Raw genomic sequence first — 21,089 nt, forward strand, 5'->3', positions numbered from 1 at the left:
CCCACAGCTCGCCTCCCTCATCACCCACAACCCATCCCTCAGCCTCCTTCCTCGCCCACAACCCGTTCTCCACCCTCCCAGCCCATAATTCAGCAGCTCCTCTCATCGCCTACAACTCCTCTTTCACCCTTCCGGCCTACGACATCACCTCCCCCACACCGTCTGCTGCCCCACAGGTCCACCCACAACCCGACCCAACCCTCACAGTCCACTGCTCCGCCCTCTCCTCGCCCATAACTCGTCATCCACCCTCCCAGGCCACGGCCCCGCCTCTCTCCTCTCCCATACACCACCTTTAACCCTCCCAGCTCACAGCCCCTCAACCCACCCAGAAACCCGTCTTCCACCCCGTACTCCATCCCCCAACTCAAACCCCACCCACATTCCCTGGCCTTGTCCTGAGAGGCGGGAGAGAAAGCGAGAGGGGGAAGAGAAGAAGGAGGGAGGGAGGGTGAATTAAAAGACAAAGGCAGTGAAAACAAGAAGGAAGAATATCCTTATCCACTTACAATAGTTCTCAGAATGAGATAAAAGGATTTTTTTCGCAAAGAGAAACAAATATGAGGAAAATCTTAAAGGTTGAGATGCAGATTACGAAAACCAAGAGAAATTGACTGGCTAGATCGGTACGATTTGAATTAATGCGAGATAGATCTTGAGAAACATCCTCTCATTTATGATCACCGTCTCCCAAAATAGCTTCATATAGGGTCAGAACTTCCAATAATGGTCTCATGTAGGATCAGCAGTTCCCATAATGGCTTCATGTAGGTTCAGAACCTCTCACAATGGATTCATCTATGATCAGAACCTCCCCGTAATGGCTTCAGGTACGTTTAGAACCTCCCGCCACAGCTTCAAGTATGATCAGAACTTGGCCTCGTGTAAGATCAGGGCCTTCCATTATGGCGTTATGCAGGATAAGAACCTCCCACAATGTGCCATTGTCTCATTCATATGAAACAATTTTCGCAGTAAAAGATCCCTTAAACAAACTTAATGCCGAGGGGTAAATGCTTATGAAATAAAACCCTTAGACTCATCTCTTATCTGAAAAACCTTTCTGTTCTTTCTGATATATATTATATATATATATATATATATATATATATATATATATATATATATATATATATATATATATATATATATATATATATATATATGACGGAAAAATGTTCAGCTAAGTTCATAGCAAACCACCAAATCTGAGTTAGTCACAAAAGTTTCACCTGCAAATTATTCCTCAAGCTCTGTGGTAGGGGGACCTCCAAGGATTTATTCTTCCCCCCCCCTCTGACCCTCCTCACTTTCTTCCTGAATGACCTCCCATTACCCTCCTGTGTGAAAGTCCTCTCACATTTAGGTGATCTCGCAATCTGGTCACAGCATCACGACACTACTCAAGCACCAGCTGACGTGCAACACCTTTATCTTGCAATTAGTACTCTGGCTCACTCAGATGAATGTCTACATCACGACAGAAACCCACCGTCAACCTCTCGTAACTCTAGAGAAAAATGAATCCAACCTACATCCTCCTACAGGCCAGAATGTCAACCAGGCCTCTCTTTATACAGCCATTCTACTGTGCATCACAGACGACACACAAGATATTCACTTCATACACCTCAAGTATCAACGCAGAGCTTATGCTCAAAGTAAACGTCTTCAGAAAGCTTAATAACTCCGGTTTTGGACAAGGAAAAGAATTCCAAAGTGCCCTTTACAAACTGGTTAGCTGCCCCACCTTAAACTATACTTCATCTGCCTAGTCTTCCACCCTGTCTCAATTGAATATAGCAAAGCTGCAAACCACATAGCTTTCAGAACAATCACGGGCTGCCTAGCAAGCCAAAACATTCCACATCTGCACAACAAAACAAAAACACTTCCAGTACAATCTCACTTCAGTATGCTCGGCACTCAGCTTTCTGCAACAGCTCACTAGACCCCTCTCACCCACACCTACCTCTCCATAACAAACCACCGATCCAAGTACAGATACAATGTTTGCCCACTACTTCACACTCTGACGGCGTATGATTAAGAGATCTTCCCTCCACAAACAAGCACAAAATCAGCAAAACATATACCCACGTAATGACTCAACAAGAACTAAACAACAACTCTCCAAACCTATTCTTAACCTCCACTCTTCCGGACACACACACGCCCAAAGCTGCACCCCCAAAGCATGCACGAGTTACACTTTCTTGTCTGCATTCTGGATTTCACCCATGTCTCTTACCATTACAAACACCGATTCATGATATTGCCCCTCATGCCCAAGATGCAATTTACATATCGAGGACACCGAATCCTTATTCCCCACGTTGTCCTTCATTCATCCCACAAAATCATACACTACACCTCAAACTTCTCGACCTTTGGTCCTACCCAGCGGACGTGGTCGGCTTCCTGAGACTGCAGGAACCCCACAGAAGGGGATCCTGGGTCAGGAAAGTCTGGAAGTACATGTATATAAGAATATACACTCGAATGTCCTTCTCTCCTTTAAATTTCGTTCAGTATATTGGTTTAGCCTAATATATGAGTGAGGCATGAGACCTAATACATGCAGCAAAATATATAAATATATATATATATATATATATATATATATATATATATATATATATATATATATATGTGAAACGTGATGTATATGTGCTGCATAACGTGTTATGGGAGCAATAGGGAATAGGGGGCAGCAGGGAGAATACAAGCGAACGACATAACGCATGTTTACTGCCTGATACGTGTACACCATGAAGTATGAGTGCAGCAGTATGGTCAACGTGTGCACCATGAGAAGTGTGTGCGGTACAGAATATGAGGGCGATATGATGTGCGTGTACTATATGTGTACAGCATTATAGACAGATATATGCGGCACTGTGTACAAGTGTAAGGTATATATTACGATCGTACCGTGAATATTTTTGCATAGCATAGATTATGAGACCAGCATGGCATATATGTGTAGCGTGACATGTGTACATAACATGTCTTTATGTGTGAAGTTATGTGGAAATAGCATAGAATAAGTGTGCATCATAATGTACGAGGTCAGAAGCAGAAGGAAAGTAGAAGGATACAGCATGATATTTGCAGCATGGTTCATGCCCAACAAGACAGCACGTCAGCAGCATAATACCCCTGTGTGCAATATGACGCATATGTGTGAAAATCGATATATACGTATCTATAAAGTAAGGAATATGATACGCGTGTAGAGCACTTCCTGCAATGGTTCTTTGTTTCACAAAGATGTGTCATAATACCTATTCAAGATCTTGGTGGTGCCATCCTTGCGGACCTCCTCCTCCTCATGTCTTCTCTCTCGTATAGCATTATTGTGCACCACCACAATAACCCTTAAGGCCCCACACTACCTTTGTCGTCTCTCTTTCTCTTTACAAACTTTATTGATTGTGGAGAGTTTAATACCGACTTTACTATTACGTCAATATATTTTCATATTTTCTTTTATTTACCGTATCCCCTCCTCCTCCCCTCAAGGTTTCCTATTACTTTTAATCTCTGTTTTATCATTTTTTTTTTCAAAGCTTTTTCCCAAAGGATTCTACTATCTTTGGTCCCTCAGGTTGTCAGTCATCTATCATTATCTTACGTTATTGCATTATTTTTGACAGTTTTTCGCTTGTTTTATTCTCCCGGCTTTTCATTTCATGTATTGACAGTTTTCCCTCCTCCATGTTTATCACCATCGTGTCTCCTCTGTTTTTTAAAAGGTCGTTTCTCTTCCCAGAGAATAATGTTCCTCACAGGTTCCCCGCCAGCCACTTTCATTTCTCTTCGCCCACAGTTTTTGCGCTGTTCGTAATTTCGTTATTAGTTAATCTCTCTCATCGTGAATACATCTCGCCATGAATATCTATCTCCCCGTGTGAATTTTCTCTCCCGCGAGTATTCCTCTCCCCTGAATCTTGCTCCCGACGAGTCCCGCCTCAACCAGAAGTCTTTCTCCTAGTGTGTCAGTCATGCTTCTCAGGAATCTTCCTCTCGGGAAATTTCCTTCTCTGTGACTCAGTCTCTCCATGACCCATCCATCCTCACCGTAAATGGCCCTCGTAATGAATAGTTTGCGTTAATACAGCTCTCTCTCTCTCTCTCTCTCTCTCTCTCTCTCTCTCTCTCTCTCTCTCTCTCTCTCTCTCTCTCTCTCTCTCTCTCCGGCTGGGCATATACTTGTCGGACGCGAGATATCCACTGAACTGTTCCTGTCTGTTGGTGATCAGCCAAGTGACCGCTACCGGTTGGGGCAGCAGGAGTTGGCGAGGGTAACGGGTGCAGCAGGGTGTGTGTGTTGGGGGGGAGATGGAGGGGGATCTGCTCGATGTGAGAACCAGTGGAACGAGAGAGAGAGAGAGAGAGAGAGAGAGAGAGAGAGAGAGAGAGAGAGAGAGAGAGAGAGAGACCCGTGCCGTCTTGGAGGCTTGTGCCGGAATAACTAGGTATAGCGCCCATCATTCTCTCACTTCGGCCGCCTGAACTGGCGATGGATGGTTCCAGCACCAGCAGTACGACAAAGGAGAACAAACCCCACCCTCTCTTCCCCATCCCCCCTCTTCCCCCTTGCTCAACAGCGGGGAGGGGGAGTAAACGATCGAGTCATCCTGCGACCAACCATCTACCGTTGTTCTACTTCTCCGATCCGATCTCCGCCTCGGAGGCCTCGACCACAGAGCCGAATGCTGAAGGTGCAGATCGCAAGCGACTTCACCGCCATCTCTCTGCCCCAATCCTCTGCCCTGCTGCAGATTTCACCCAAACCGTCTGCCTCTGGGCGTAGATCGCGAGGGTGGAAATCTTGGAATGGCTACATGTCTGAATGAATATTATTTTTCGGCTTACAGATCGCAGCGACACCCCCCCCCCCCTCACTTTAAGACGTGGATGGTGCGAGGGGAAGGTGAGGTGGGGGGGACGAGACTTCATTACGATACGTCTTCCCCACCCTCGCTGAACAGTTACCTGCGGACGCTGTCATGCGTTAGGTGACTACTCCCGACCGTCTCTAATGATCATGTGGAGCATTGTTTATGGTCCTGGACGACTCCTGGAACGTAACGGCCGCTGGCGATTAAAGGACTTCATGCAAGAATTTCACCTCTCTCTCTCTCTCTCTCTCTCTCTCTCTCTCTCTCTCTCTCTCTCTCTCTCTCTCTCTCTCTCTCTGCAAAAGAGCACCCTCTCGTGATTTTTGATGGCACGACTCGTCCACCGGGGGAGATTGGTTCGTGGCGACTAGACTACTACCTGTGTTGTGGGGCAATAATGAGCGATGGTCCACCTAGAAAGACAAGTGGATGAAGACCTTAGGGTCTTTTGACGAGGCTGAAAGTTGTTTTTGATTTGTTTTTCTCTTGTAAGTATATATATATATGTGTGTGTGTGTGTGTGTGTGTGTGTGTGTGTGTGTGTCCTCGTCTTGGCAGTTCTCATGTTTTGTTCATCAACAGATATGTTATTAATGTCAGCTCTTTCTACACTTTTCTTCAACCTCCAGGAGAAGCCGGTTTTGATGCTGGAGGATGTTCAAACTTTGAGACGGGGAAAAAACCGTAATATAATATCTATTTTTGGGGCACATGGGAACAGGATCGTAATAAAGAGTAGCAGTGAGGTACATACTGTTAGATAAGTTTCCCGACGGAATGAGGCGCTCATTCAGAAGGGGACCTGATGGAAACCCTGAGCTCCAAGGTGCTCACTAATTAGACGACATACACGACGGCGGCGACGACGTTGGGTAACGGAGAGGGAGGGAGGTGGAGGAGGAGGAGGAGGAGGAGGAGGAGGAAAGAGCGAGAGACTTTAACCCTTTAAACGTGAGACGTAGGCAGGGAGTTGGAGGGGAAGGGAAGGGGTAGGGGTGGGTTTGCAGGCGAGGGTCACGGTAGAAATGAGGTAAGGCACAGAAAGGACGGATGGGCGTAAGGTAGAACGGGTGACCGTAGTTGGAGGCAGGAAAGATAGAGAAGAGGAGGAGGAGGAGGAGGAAGGATGAGGTGGAGTCGTTGTTGTGTTGTGGGAGGGCGGGGCGACCGTACGGCGAAGGAGTAGAAGTAGGAAGGAGGTGGAGAAGTCTGTGTATGGGAACTGCTGCGCTCACGCAATGGGTCGGCCGTTGACACTAGACGCCACACGAAGGACCTTTGTCTATCATATCCTGGAGGTCCTCCCCGCGCTCCTCCGTGAGCCTGGGGTGTAGGGCTTTTCAGTTTGCTCGGTCCGTTCTCCCTTTCTGACTCTAATATTTTGGCTAATTCTTGTCGTACTCCTCTCTCTCTCTCTCTCTCTCTCTCTCTCTCTCTCTCTCTCTCTCTCTCTCTCTCTCTCTCTCTCTCTCTCTCTCTCCATTCACCCATGTTTTTAAATTCTTTCTGTCTTTTTCTGGATCTCTGTAACGTAATGGATCGTATCCAGACACTTAACTCACTAAGTCCTGCGTTTTCTTCCATGACTCTGCTTCAGTCTCGTGTACGACCAACCCAGTTCATTACCCCATTTCACCGTAAGCCTTTATGGCATCTGACACATTGCCTCGTGAGGAGCGAGAGGAGAGGGGTCGGAGGGAGAGGAGGGCGGGAGTGAGTAGGGGAGGAGGGAGGTGGAGGAAGGAGGGGGGGGAGAGGAGGCCACCCACCCACCCACCCACCCACCCACCCACCCGTCCGCCCGCCCGCCCGCCTGCAGAGATTTCAACGCTCCATAAGGAAGTTAGCGCTGGTGGCCCCGGAGTCCGGGAGGTGAAGGGGAGTTTAAGGATATCCTGCCAGCTCGTGAGACAACGCAACGTCTTCGTCTGTGTATCCTGTTTAATGTATCAAATCCTTTCAGCTATTCCTGTTACCACTTTTCTCTCCCTCGCTCACGCTGTTTTACGCCACTGTCAGTTATTCCATCTCTAAGTTGAGAAAACAAAAACGGTTCATTTGTGAACGCCACCCATCAGAGGAGTCATCAGAGGCATCAATCTCCTAAGTCCCTCCACTCGTATGGTCGCATATCCACGAGCTCTCACTCAGCAGACAATCTACCAAAGACTGTATGTACGTCCAGCTTCAGAAGACTCAACACGTGGCTGCATATGACACAGCTGCAGGAAGACCATCAACCACCAGGAAGCAGATTAAAACACCATCCTACCTCGCCAGCCAACCAGGCTGTACACAACGCAGATTGTAACCCGAGCAAATCAAAGTTCCTACCAGGTTTCGTCGTGACAGACGATCAGCATCACATGAAGAACACCAGCGAGACAGAGTCTGTCTGCCTGTCAGACAAGGAGGTACAGTCGCTGCAGACAACAGGTGGTTTTCGATCGTGGAACGACCGGACACGAGCAATAAGATCTTACCATCAACAAACGACCAGTGGTCGTAGATCTCTAGCACCAGCAGTGAACAAGAGGTCGTTGATTTAACACCGGCAAACAACCACTGATCGTGGATGTGGCACCAGCAAACTAGTAACTATCGTAGATTTAATAGCAGTAAACAACATTATGACAGATCACACCAATTGTAAACAGCCAGCAATCTCAACCCTCAGCTCCAGCAACTTGCCAATAGACAGACGTAAGTACCAGTAAACAAACGGCACTTATAGTCTTAAACATCAGAGAGTAAACAGTGATCAGTGCCTAAGCACGGGCAAACATCAGTCGATCAGAGACTTTGCATCAGTGAAAAACCATTGATCGTAAACTTGACCAAGAGTAAACAGTTAAGAACCATGACCTTACCAAGAGCGAACAATTCTAAAACAAACTAAAGAATTGGGTAAATGATGATAATCCACAGTTGCCCATGAACAGAGGCAAAGAGCAAACAATACCTGGCGTAGCTCTTGGTTACCTATATGCAGAAAATCAGAACTCTGGTAAGCCACTCGTAGTTGTTAACAAACAGTGTGGGCAAGAAAAGAGAGAAATGAGAACCCACTAGAAGACCGTGGTCGCTGAGCAGGCAACCGCTAGCCATGATGGAGTCTTGGGAAGACCAGCCGATTCACATCCCCCTTCGTAAACTGCCGACGTCCGTGGAGAGAGAGAGAGAGAGAGAGAGAGAGAGAGAGAGAGAGAGAGAGAGAGAGAGAGAGAGAGAGAGAGAGAGAGAGAGACCCTGGGGGACTACAGTCCCACTCTGGGAGCGGGACACACACACACACACACACACACGTCGGCCGTTGACTTAGGCAACCCGAGTCTCTTGGAACTCCAGGAGGGAGGCACAGGAGTGAGAGGGACGATATATACAACAGCAGAAACCTAATCCTACGTTGGCATTTTGGAGAGCAGTTGGTTCATTATGGTAATCTTGAGGTGTGTACTTTATGAGTGTAGCCTCATCCTGTAACCGAGGATGTAAAGAGGTCTATCTGGACTTCGAGAGTTCAATCAATGTTTTAAGTTGTTATTGTTGCAGTTGGGTAGATCCTCTCACACTGTCTCGGAAATGTGACTGATCGTCCGCGAACATCATTAGTGAGGTGAAGATAGGAGAAAGAAGAAATTGCCACACATTCACTCAGTAAATGAAACTGACGAAAACACCTGGTTCGTATTTTAAAACACACACCCACCCCCACGCACGCACCCACACACACACGGTATAGGGTACTGGCACTAATTCCGGTATGTATCGGGGACGCCGTCACACAGGACATGCCACTTCCGGAGCCTGGGACAAATGTGAAACTGCAGGAAACTTGTCTTCCGGTGCATATAGGCTCTGGCAGCACCCAGGTCGCCCGGTGTCGCAACTTTGGGCCCAGCGTGGCACAACAATGGTAGGGACAAATGTGTTACGCTCCCATAGGGCCAGGAACACAGACCCGGCTGCAAAATGTAAGCGATGGTCTGTGCTGACTATTCTCTCTTTCTCGTGCGATACACTGGAGATCTACTGCACACATCAGAACATATATCTACACACCTTGCCTTACACATACACACTCCCTCTTCAATGCATATCTGAACAGAGTTATACACCTATACACCGGCCATATCTCGTGCTGTGAGTTACCAGAAACTGAGCGATAACTATCTGCAGGGGTGTGTATAGGTTTACCTTTCGTCGGCAAACACCGATGTTAGAATCGCCCCGCGTAAAACCATCAGCAAATGCTGAAACGTGCACTGAACGAGTTCGTCTCGCCACAGAATGTTTGCGCATTAAAAGAGAGATCTCCGGGTTTTGGGAGACGTTCTCAACTCACGCCAGTTTGCATTATCATCGGCCAGAATTACTGTACTTCAAGCTGTGCGGCTCCACTCGGTGCTTATGGTCGTCACCGTTAAGACTCGCAGATCTCTTTAGTCTTCATTAATGATAAAAGTTGCGGATCGATTTCGTATTTTACTAAGTCTATATCTTCTTGAAGTAGCACATTATCGTCATTATCACCCTCCGCCCACCAAGGAATGCATTACATTCCCACATTCATAAATGGAAATCTCGAGCGCATTCAGCGAAGGAAGAAAAAAAAAAAGGAATATGACAACATATGCTGGAGACTCCAACCACCTGTCACTGTGGTTGACTGTACCTAACTGTTGCTCACTTCACTCTGGCCAACACTTTACTCCGCTGAGAGAACACTTCTCCGCGTCGTGTCGCCACACACACAACACTGTGCAGTTTCATTCCCTATTTTTTTCTCTCTCTCTCTCGTGTTTGATTTCTCACTGCATATGCTTTGCATTCCCACAGTTGTCAAGGCTGTCTCATGAAATCCTTTACCGCCTCGTATGAGACCGCTTGGCACAGACTGAGCTGTTCCGCTATATTTCTCAACATACCCCTTCACAACCACACACTCTCGGGGTGTTCACCTCTGCAGCCTGGCGACAGTGAACGTAAGAATGTAACATAAAATCTCTCCTTCAGCCAAGCGAAATCTAAAATTGTCAGTCCTGCAGTTGTGTAACTGTGGTGAGAACACTGCTTGAGGTTGGTCACTTACCTTCAAAATACTGGCAGTCCTTATTCTTGGCTTAGCCTCGCTGACATAACGCTGTGGTTCCCCAAGTCATTTTCCACACACGCGCGCGGGACCAGTAAAGTTTCAAAAAACACGTAACGTTAGTAAGCTTTCCATAATATATTTCTCAACTATTTTGTAATATAAAAATATAACAGATTTCTAACACTCTTTAGTTTAAAACGATTTCATCACAATTCCGTTATCTCTTTACCACGTGTTTCCAACCTGCTATGAACACGGAAGCACCCACCAACACTTTTCACATCTTTGCCGAAAGAGAACTCCAAGTTTTCCATCAGCTTGTACAAGAATTAGATCAACCGCTCTCCATAACCTCAGCGGTTCACTTGTGTACTCCACGTCGTTCCTTCCTCGAGTAAAGGCACTGGCTGATCTCCCTCCCCGGCAGCTGACCGACACACACGCAGACACATGCACACGCACAGTGTTCACTGGCTCCGACGACTACGACGACCGAGAGCTCCGGAGGGAGGCGAGGGAGCGAGCGAGCAGTGAGGAGCAGGAGAGGAGGAGCAGCGCCAGCCAGCCCGCGCGGTGTGAAGGTAGTGTTTACATAGCGGGTCCCTGGGTCCCCGCACCCCGGTACGCCAGCCCGTCTAGGGGAACAAATTATAGACCGGGGAGACCTCTAGCGTCCGCGACGGGAGTTAGTCGTAGTAAACCCTTCAGCCAAGACACTTGCTCTAATTTTTTCCTTTCACGGATACTTCAGTATTCCGAGAGAGAGAGAGGAAAGGGATGGTTGGCTCTTGTAACGTGTTGGTTGGGTGGTGGTTTTTTGATTGCTTATGTCTTTTTCTCTTTTTATGTGAGGTACTTAAGAGTATCTTCTTTCCGTAGCATCTTCGAAAATCTTGCTTTAACTGCTCGCCATAAACTTATAGTCTAGAGCGAAAGACTCACTTTGTTAGGTATAGAGATGAATGATACACTAATGATATCATACATATTAATATCTTCACCGCCTCCCGCCTTCTGGCATCGCATGTTATCCTGCTCTGTTCTGGCACGATATCTCAAGCCTCTAGCGATAACCTGGCTGTGATAATGGCTGCCAGCGGGGTGCATGTCTCAAGATAACAGGACCTTCTGAAACACCCCCCACTGGAGATAACACTCTCCCACTCCGTGTAAATACGTTGTTATCTGTGGTACCTGCAGGTCAGGCTAAACACCAAGGGAAGGTGCTTCATGCCAAGTACCGGCTCCACTTCAGATCAAGGTTTTTTTCATTCAGTTTGTCCCTGGAACATATCAGAGACGACAAGACATGCTAAAAAAAGGAATGAATAAATAAGATCTGTCGAGACTTTGAATATTCTCAAGCATTTTTCTCAACCACAGTTTTCAGTCAGGAAGTTTGACCACTAGTTTGGGGTTGACTCCCTTCCCGTTCCCTCCCTCTCAGTTCATTTATCGATGATTCGTCCTCAACGACCATGTTCATTTATTTGTATTTTGTTCCTTGTGATTCATTATACACCACGGAGATCCAGGCAGGTCGGGAGGGAGGGAACACCTTCCAGTGACCTTGTAGTGAAGCGAAACTTGGGAGAGCGTCATGAAGACCAGGCACTCCGGCATGAACAGTGAGCAGGGGTCACCTTGACGTCACCGCCGGCAGCTGTGGCCACCACGCTGGTATCAGTACCAAGGCTGCGTTGGGTGGCCTTTCTCCACGGCCTCAACTCCGGTCTCTCTCCCAAGCCTCCACATGGGAGACATTTCTCCTCGGCCTCCACGTAGCGCCGCAGTTCCTAGCCTTCTCCACGGCAGCCTCCAAGGAACGCTGAGTCCTAAGCTCAACCACGACGGCCTCTTCCCTGGTCTCAACTCGGCCTCCACGCGTGCGGCCTTTCTCTGCACCCTCCAAGGCAACCTCTTTTCCCAACCTCATCACGAAGGGCGTACCTCCCCTGCCTCCACGCCAGCCTCTCTTCCCAGCTCCGGCGTGGGCGGCCTTTCTCCCTGGCCTCCACGCCTGGCTCTCCTCTGAACCTGTTTTTTCATTCTAGTGTGAGAAAACTTCACCTACCCTTCCTCCATATAAGAACAGTCTATTGACTGTCTAATGATGCGAAACGTCTTTCTTCCCCTCCGAACCGTTAAGCGTTGCTGCAGGTTTCCAGTCCACGGAGCGTGTACTACATAAGTCTCTCAACCCTTAAAGCATGGTATCGCATAGCCAGGATCGACCATACACGAGTTTGGCCCCATAGCTCACGCCGCGGCGCCGCCTACCCTTTGCTGCCCTCCTACCGGGGAGGAGGGACCTCTTACCCCTCCCATCTGTGTGTGTGTGTGTGTATGTATGTGTTGCTTGGTTACCCACCTCCTTACCCAACCAGGCCAACGTCAGGTTATACTTCTCCTTCCTTACCTGCAGTTGCCCTCCAACAAACACGTCAGCTTCTTCTTGATTCCGATAATTTTCTCCCGACCCCAGCATCATGTTACGTGTCTTACTCTTCAACCCTAAGTTATCCACCTCCTCTCTCTCTCTCTCTTTCTCTCTTACTATTCCTCCCCAGGGGACGCTCCCCTCTCAGCGAGGTACCTTGTCTGACTTAGTGGCGAAGTGGAGAGTCAGAGATAGTAATGATATTAGAGGACTACTGACCGAAGGAATTGAACTTATTCTTTCCTGATAACTTCTGCGTCTCTGTTGGCTTGTAAACAACTCGAGTTACCGACGCTAGAGGGACTGACGGTGCCTCTCGCAGTGAAGGTGCTCCATCATTTTTTTGTTTTGTTTGTTAGGAGAGTCACCTTACAGTACACATGCTCATGGAAGATTTACAAAGATGATCTGGTGTGGGCGAGTATTGTGTCTTGAGTTGCCAAACTTCCAACACTGTTGTGGCTGATTCTTGTTTCCTTTTTCCTCGTAGTGTATGTTTACTGCAGTACTGTTTACCCGAAGATAATCCCTGTTAGGCCCACAGTTTTGCACCTGAAAATAGTTCAAGATCCGCGTGCTGCAATATCTGGAGTTCCCGAGGGGGTTAAGGTTCTTAACCTATCGCCGTTCAGCCTGTGCAGAATTCGCGTTTTAAGAGAAATTTTTGCCATTCAGCGCCTGGCACTGTTGGCCTCCTGTGTTATAAACGACACATAAAACCTCTCCATAAATCGGTTCAACTCCACCAGAAACAATTAATTGATTTCAGAAGCGGCGTCGCTCAGCCGGGACAAGGCGTGTCGGGTGGCGGAGGTATGATAACCACCAAGCACGGCCCCAGCCGCCTCACGACCGTTATTATAACAGTGACGCTACGGGGGTCAACAGCCCCTGCGTACCTCCTCCTTCCTCGTCCTTAAGTTTCTCTACGGTGTTCGTACGATCGTCGCTTGTTGACACACACACACGCACACACACACGTTTTCTTTGTTATTAGTCTATGGTGAAACGTTTGACAGCAGTTGGGTGTGTGGTGTGTGTGTGTGTGTGTGTGTGTGTGTTTGGGGGGGGGGGGGGAGTATTGGTGATCGTTCTCTTGCGACACGTACACGCTGACATTCCTTCTCTTCCATGTGAACATTTCTATGGGGTCTGCCAAGTACACAGGGACGAATGGACTCTTGGGTGACTACTCTCAGGAATCCCCCTTGCTTTGTAGCAGCGAGGGATTCTTTACGATTCAGGTACGTTTTTTACGACTCCGGGTCGCATTCTGGTTTGGAATCCGCTTAATTTGGAACATTGGCCACTGTACTTACGGCAGTGTGAAACAAGCAAATGACAGGAATGGTTTCTCTTCAGTGGAAGCGTATCCCAGTGGCCTTCAAACGAAATGCCTTTCCCTTCACTCCACTCTCCGTGCAGCCATTCAGAGAAAGATTACGTCCCATTTCTCCTTTCCTCCGGGGAATCCGAGGCTGGGTGCCCGAAACTGTGGAAGGGCTGATAAGTACCGTAAAACTAGAAACCCCCGTTGTTTGACTTCCTGTTCCTTTAAGGATGTGTGTCCGTGCAACAGGTGCAGGAGGGGCTGGCCGTGCTCCCGGGCGGCGCGGGGGGCGTACCTCCTCCCGTGTGTGGGAAGTCAGCGGTTCTTGCCGTCTCCACCCAAACACCTTTACTTTAAAGGCCCGGAGATGAAATCCTGCTGCTTATCATTCATGCTACCTGTCCTCAACGCATCATTTATTACTTCATACAGTGTTTACATTGCAAATAAGAAGACGCGGTATCGTCCAAATACATTCGGGAAAAATTCCCAAATTGGACTCCCTCCTTTTTCTTTGCGGGCCTTGACCCGAAGTCTTCTAGTTTCCTCTTTATTGTTGATGGCGTTGATTACAGCATTGATGTAGTGGCTATTGTAGCATCTGCTGTGTTATCTTTTGTATCAGCATAACCCCTGCTGGGTCCGTCACTCCCAGGGAATATCACGCTATAAGTCGACAAAGGCACACCCTGTATGTAGCTTCACTTACCACACCACAATAAAGCGCTAACCTCTCATCAACTCGCCACTCTTGACCGTCCTACACAGCCTTTAACATTCCCGGAAAACCGCTCCAAAGAGGGTATCAGTGGGTGGATAATTAGCCGCCAGACGTTGACAGAATGACGCTATTTTGCATCAGTGACAGAGGCTCGAATCGCTAAAGGCAGCCAGCGCCTCGTCCAAGTCACCCTCGACCGGACAGTTGTATTGCTAGCAGTGGCCCACGCAGCCCGCCAGATGGGATCACGCTTTTGTTCTTAGGGCTTGTTTGGAGCACGGGAGCACAGGAGAGTATTTATCAACTCAGCGCAGTACTCAGCCATGCATATCAGTTCTTGCAAAAGCTCCCTCTCCTTACCTAACTCAGACGGATAAGAGGAGGGATGTGTGGGTGTCGATGATATTCCTGTGAAGCAGTATCTAGGGTCATGCACCCTGACATTGCCATCAGGAAATGAAATGGTTTCCTAAGATGGCAGAGGAGACCACTGGGTTATACATCACAAGGAAGGTGCTGACAACACTCTCCCTCATGTTGGTCCACGGGAGGAACCCGAGCAGCGGGATGCCACTCTTGAGAATTAACATATCTCTTTTTTTTTGTTCCTTGTTGCTGTAAGCCAGTCACTTGCCATGCTAAAAACGTGTGACTATTCCTCAAAACAGTTTGACCATATGATGCAGGAAGGCTTGCCCGTTCCTGTCGGAGGCGGTGATGCAGCATGCCAACTAAGGGACCGTGAACGGCAATTTGCATACCATCCATTATTCCTCTCGCAGCCTGCGTTTAGGGACCATAAAACTTGCATCCTTCAGGCTAGAGAACGGTCCTGAAGCCCAGAACACAGGATAGTGTAACCCATTAGCATAATATGACCTATTCACAGGGGGAGGTAGGAGGAAGCAATTCACTTCATACAGCCTTCGCTAAAAGTGCTCCCAAATCTGCGATGGAAGAACGCTGAAATACACACGTCTTGGATGTTACTGCTCACGGCACAAAATGAAAATGGCCATCATCCCGATGCCCAACATGACATACCAGAGGACATGATGTATAACAGCATTCCCCCTCCTGCCAGGCGGACAATATACTGGATACAAACCGAGCGCGTTTATAACGACGCCCATCACCGGACGGCGCACAGATCAGCTGGCGCCCAAGAGAGCTCCAGATGGTGTGTTCACGAAACGCTATACATCAGAGTCGTATAGAAAGCTGGTGAGGTCGAGCGAGGCCTACAGGATGTGGAGATAGGCATCTTCTCTCGCCACACTCTCCTCCTCTCACGATGTTGTTGTTGTTGCTGGAGAGAATACACATGGTGGGTGTTACCGGACTCCGCCTGATTGAGGTAACGCCGCCCGTGAAAAGTCACTCTTGGCAAAGGTGTATGACTGGGGGGTATAGTCTCGTCATAGAACGTCTTTCGACAGTATCCTCATATCCCTGCTACTGAAAGTAGTGCAGCCTAGGCCTTGCAGGAAGCGTATGGAAAGACGCAATGGGTATCACCAGGACGCTTTCATAGAAAGAGGTCCTGGGTCACACACACACACACACACACACACACACACACACTACACATTAGCGTCCCTGATGCATCTTGTCTTCTACAGTGGAATCAAGGATAAACATAAGGAAGGTCAGTGGCGATCGTTGTTACTGAAGCAGTGGAGGATGATAAAGGAATTAACAACAGCAGTGACATCTGTTGCTAACCTTGCTCTCTCGTTAGATGCCATAAACAGTAAAAACAAAAGAGCTTTGAATGCATGAGAAGCAGTTTTTGGTGTGCGTTAAATCGACAATTACCAGTGCCTCGTTGTGGTAAGAGGGAATGGATGATAAGACAGAGGAGAAAACGTTGAGCATCCGTTACTGAATACATGTGTAGTTTTTAGACCGCGTGTTTAGAGATACTAAGGCGACAGTGGGAGCGACAGAAGGGCGATAGCTCGCGCAAATGACAGAGGAGAGGGAACAGCAGGAGCAACAGTAGCAGCAGCAGCACAAGGTGCAGTTATGTAAGGAGGAGGACAAGTAGAAGAACCAGTCGTTACCGGAAGCAATGACAGCAGCAGCAGAAGCAGTACAGCCATGGCAACAGCAGCAGAAGCAATAGCGGGAACAGCAGCAGCATCACCAATCAGCAATAGAGGTAGTGGTAGCAGTAGTAGTAGTGGGAGGAGGAGGAGGAGGAGGATGACAGCCAGTAGTAACAGCAGCAGTGACAACAATAGTGGGTGTAGCAGCTGTAAAAGGAGAGGGAGGAGGAGGGGGAAGGAGAGGGGCAACACCGGGCAGTAATAAAAGCGGTAGTAACGGCAGTGGTAGCAAGTGGGAGGAGGCGGATGGCGAGAGAGAGAGAAAAAAAAAAGTAGCAGAACGAGCCAGCAGCAGCGGCAGGGAGATGAGGAAGAGGAGGAGGAACGTCAGTAGCACCAGTCAGCGGTTTAGCAGGTATCAGCGGCAGCGGGACCAGCCAGCAGCAGCAGCAGCAGCAAGTGATGGAAGAACAACAGAATAAGGAGGAACAGCTGTAGCACTAGCCAGCGTCGTTACCAGCAGCTTACATGAGTGGTTGTAGCGTCAGCCCCTCTGCCAGTACCAGCAGTAGCAACAGAAGTAATGGTAGAAAGGGGTAGAGGAAGAGTACCAACAGAGGAACCACCAAGCGTTAGCAGCAGAGAGCAGTAGCAGCAAACCCAGCTGTAGGTAGCGTTCACAGCAGCAGGATGTAGCAGGAGCAGCAGCAGCAGGACTGAAGCGAACGTCGCCCCCGACCCACAACTCTGGGATATGAATGAGTATAATGACTGGTGTGGGAGTTGTGGGAGCAGCGCCGTGACCTCGACCCACGGGTGATGTAAGGAGCCTCGAGAAAGTCTTGGCGAAGGGCGGCCCGCGTAATAGGGATATGTGGGAGCCTGGAGGGGAGGGAGGGAGGAAACGAGGCGAGGGGGGGGGGGGGGAAGGCGAGGAGCAGCGATGAAGGGGAGGGAGATAGCAAGGGAGAGGCGTGAGTGGGTGGAGGAGAAGCAGTGGAGAAGACCCGTGAAAAAGTGGTACGTTAGGGACGTTTGTGCTGGATTGAATGAGTGAGATAGTAAGTGCTGTAGGGTTTGGGGGTGGAGTGGTAGTATCGAGGAGTAGACGTGGGAGGCGGTGTGTGTAACAAGGCATGTGTTTTGGAGTAATGATATTACAGTTGGCAGGAATGAGAGATGGGGTACAAGGCACTAAAGGTGTGGGATTAAAGGAAATTTGGATATCTAAGATCACGACATGAGAGAGAGAGAGAGAGAGATAGAAATTTCTCTGGCTGTTAAAGACAAGCGGGAAGGACCTCTGGTTTTTAAAGCAGGGAAGAAACTCAGGTTGTCAAAGACGAGCGGGGAAGGAGCTCTGGTTGTTAAAGGTAAGTGGGGTAGGGGCTCTGTTTATTAAGGACAGAGAGGGCGAAGCTCTGGTTGTTGATGGCAAGAGTTTTGGAGGGAGAGTTCCCCGGATATTATCGAACAAGTGAGGAAGGCTGTTGAAAACAGGAGAAAGGTGCTCAGATTTTGAAGACGAGAGAGAGAGAGAGAGAGAGAGAGAGAGAGAGAGAGAGAGAGAGAGAGAGAGAGAGAGAGAGAGAGAGAGAGAGAGAGAGAGAGAGAGATGAGCTGTACTGGTTATTGAATAGTGGAGAGGAAGGAGGTCTGGTTTTTACAGAAAAAGGGAGAGAAGGATACTGACAGTTGGGCATGAAAGGCAACGAGGGACGTGTTGTGAGGCAGGCTGTGATAAACGACAGCATCTGGTTTTCGAGAGGCCTCAGGCACGCCCATCGGGAGCACAGGTTTGCACCATAAGGCGAAGATAAGGAGAGACTTGCCGATGAACACCTCTCATTAAGATCAAGAACGATAACAGGTGAAGTGAATGATGACAGCTGAACGAAGAAAGATCCACGAACATCATGGAAAAAAGATAATTGAAAGGTTATCTAGCTGACAGTCGAGATCATTTTATATATATATATATATATATATATATATATATATATATATATATATATATATATATATATATATATATATTTATAGGAAAATATAACCAGGCGAATCCGAAACTCGTGACGAGTTTTTGTAAAGTCGTTCGAAAGGTGTGTGTGTGTGTGTCTGTGTGTGTGTGTGTGTGTGTGTGTGTGTGTGTGTGTTAGGGGGAGGGGGGGTACTTCGCAAGAACGTGATTAGATAATGATTACGAACACAGTGGCAGAATAACGTTTTCTTTCAGAAGCAAAGCTCGTTTCTCTGGAGTATCATATAAGTTACAAATTCTTAAATGAAAATTCAGCTTTGATTATCTTAATCTAAAATAGAACAGGAATGTAACTCGGTCTTCACTGTTGGTCGACGGACCGAAATCTTCCTGTGAGTTAGTGATGAGGTTATGTAAAGTTGTGGTCGTCTTGCTCTCACCGCATGGGAACAACACACGATTGGCATTAACTAAGCGTAAGTGGCGGGGAAGGATGAGGAGGAGGAGGAGGGGTCACCGTGGCGTTAGGGAGTGAGGGGAGTAAACATATCAGGTCCGAAGGGACATGGTGATTACGGCGTGCGTGAGGCGGGTCCAGAGGGAGAGGGAGGGCCATCACGGACTTTGTGAGAGGAGCATTGGTGTTGGTGATGATGACAATGGTGGCGTTAGTGGTGGAGATGGTGATGGAGGGGACGGTGGTGGCACTGATGTGGTGGTGTTAGTGGCGGCGATGGCGGTAGCTGTGATGGCGCTGGGAGTATCGGTGGTGATAAGTGGTTGCGGAGGGGACGATGGTGAGGATAGCTATGGCTGGCAGGTGGTGGTGGATGAGGACGGTAGCGGGGCTTGGTTAGCTGTGGCGTTGTGGATGACACTGGTGGACATGGCGACGTATCGTAATGGCGAGAGGTAAGGTTAGCACTAGGATGAAGGTGACGATGAGTCGTGACGGCACGAGGAGCGATGATGTATGTCGAAGATGTAGTAATGAGACAGAAGACAAAGGAGAATGGTGGTGGCTAAGACGATGAAACAGGCGTGAAAGGTTCAACCCCCGGCGAGTTCACTGACGTTGTTAATGGCACTTCAAACAATTACTTTGGCAACAATGGGGTTGTGTGTTCTGATGCTTAACGAAAACAGTGCTGATGACGGTGATTGCGACAAGGTCATCTGGGGTATAATAATAGGCGACTTGGAGGTGAGAGTGGAGACTGGAGGACCTTGGGTCACCAGCGCCAGCTACAGGCTGGTGTGACGTGAAGGTCCTGGTCACAACGCCGCACCAAACATAGTTTAATGTTCCTGTCTCTCTCCCTCTCTCTCCACCCAGCCCAACCCGATCCACGCCCTCGCCGCCACACCCTTCACGCCTAACGAGTCCCCTCACACTACAACAACCCATCCGCTACACTTAACCCCCCCACACACTCCTCCCCCGCGTCACTCTCTCTCTGTCACGGTCCCCATCACTCGCGCTCTTGTCCCCCCCCCCTCCCCCAACAATAATCCGTCTTTCATCACCAACGCTCCCCTCCTTCCCCAACGCTCTAGCAAGTACAACTTCCTCTTAGCCTCCCCCAACCCCTTCCCCCCCACTCCTCTTTCTCCTCCTCCTCCTCCACTCCCTCACACCTTCACGGCCCTCACGTGACCTAAGCTTACACTCTCTCACTACGTTCACCACGCCCGTCACGCCCGCACCACACCCTTCTTCTACTGCCCCCTCCCTCCCTCCCTCCCTCCCTCCACACTTTCCTCCTCCTGCTCCCTCCCACACACGTATCACCCTAACTTCTCCCTCAACCTTTCCATCACGTCAGACTGACCGCCCAGTTCCGACCATTACACGTCTGGACTTACACCGGGAATCGCCAAGACATCACGAATTCTCTCTAACAGTCCATCATGTTGCACAAGATGAGGCAACGTGAGATACGAGTCGAACACCTTTTATCTTCCTCTCATGCAGGGTTATCGAGCCTGAGTACCCAGCGTCTGCGACTTCCAGTCAAAGCACATTCTTGCCCACACTTTTAGGGTCTTGTTCCGTGAGTCACCTTTGAACTGCTAGAAGTGTTCGATGTGATCTGATCATGCCTTCCCCGTTGTTATGAAACTCCTGTTGTAAATGAGATGGATGTGGAATATCTGCTCCAGGTATATGTAAATGAAATTCTCTCTCTCTCTCTCTCTCTCTCTCTCTCTCTCTCTCTCTCTCTCTCTCTCTCTCTCTCTCTCTCTCTCTCCTTTGGTTCCTTCTTTTAGAAACTGCAAAATAAGAAGGGGAGGGGGAGGGGTGGTCCCTGCTCCCCGCTAAGCCGTCTTAGTCGCCTTCTACGAAACGCTAGGAATACAGAGGTAGGTAGAATTCTCTTTCCCGCTACCTCAGGGATAAACTGCTTCTGTTTCTGGTGTACCCTGTTAACGCGGGAAACGGCGATCATGTATTATATATATATATATATATATATATATATATATATATATATATATATATATATATATATATATATATATATACCTATTAGTCCGCGAGAAATAAAAAATCGATAAGTTCC

General features: G+C 48.4%; 1 protein-coding gene across 4 annotated transcripts in view; it reads right to left on the reverse strand.

Annotated features, from left to right (window-relative positions):
• Positions 1-21,089, reverse strand: part of LOC139760556 (protein tramtrack, alpha isoform-like) — a 443,543-nt gene that overhangs the window by 206,324 nt on the left and 216,130 nt on the right. Inside the window, exon 1 of one of the 4 annotated variants that reach the window (XM_071683896.1) lies at positions 10,000-10,594. The exons of the other annotated variants lie outside the window; for them this stretch is intronic. The gene's annotated coding sequence lies outside the window, so the exon portion shown is untranslated. Of the gene's footprint in view, positions 1-9,999; positions 10,595-21,089 lie in introns of those variants that run through there. 4 annotated transcript variants of the gene reach the window in all.

The sequence above is a fragment of the Panulirus ornatus genome, chromosome 37 (genome assembly GCF_036320965.1).
Source record: "Panulirus ornatus isolate Po-2019 chromosome 37, ASM3632096v1, whole genome shotgun sequence".
NCBI lineage: Eukaryota > Metazoa > Arthropoda > Malacostraca > Decapoda > Palinuridae > Panulirus > Panulirus ornatus.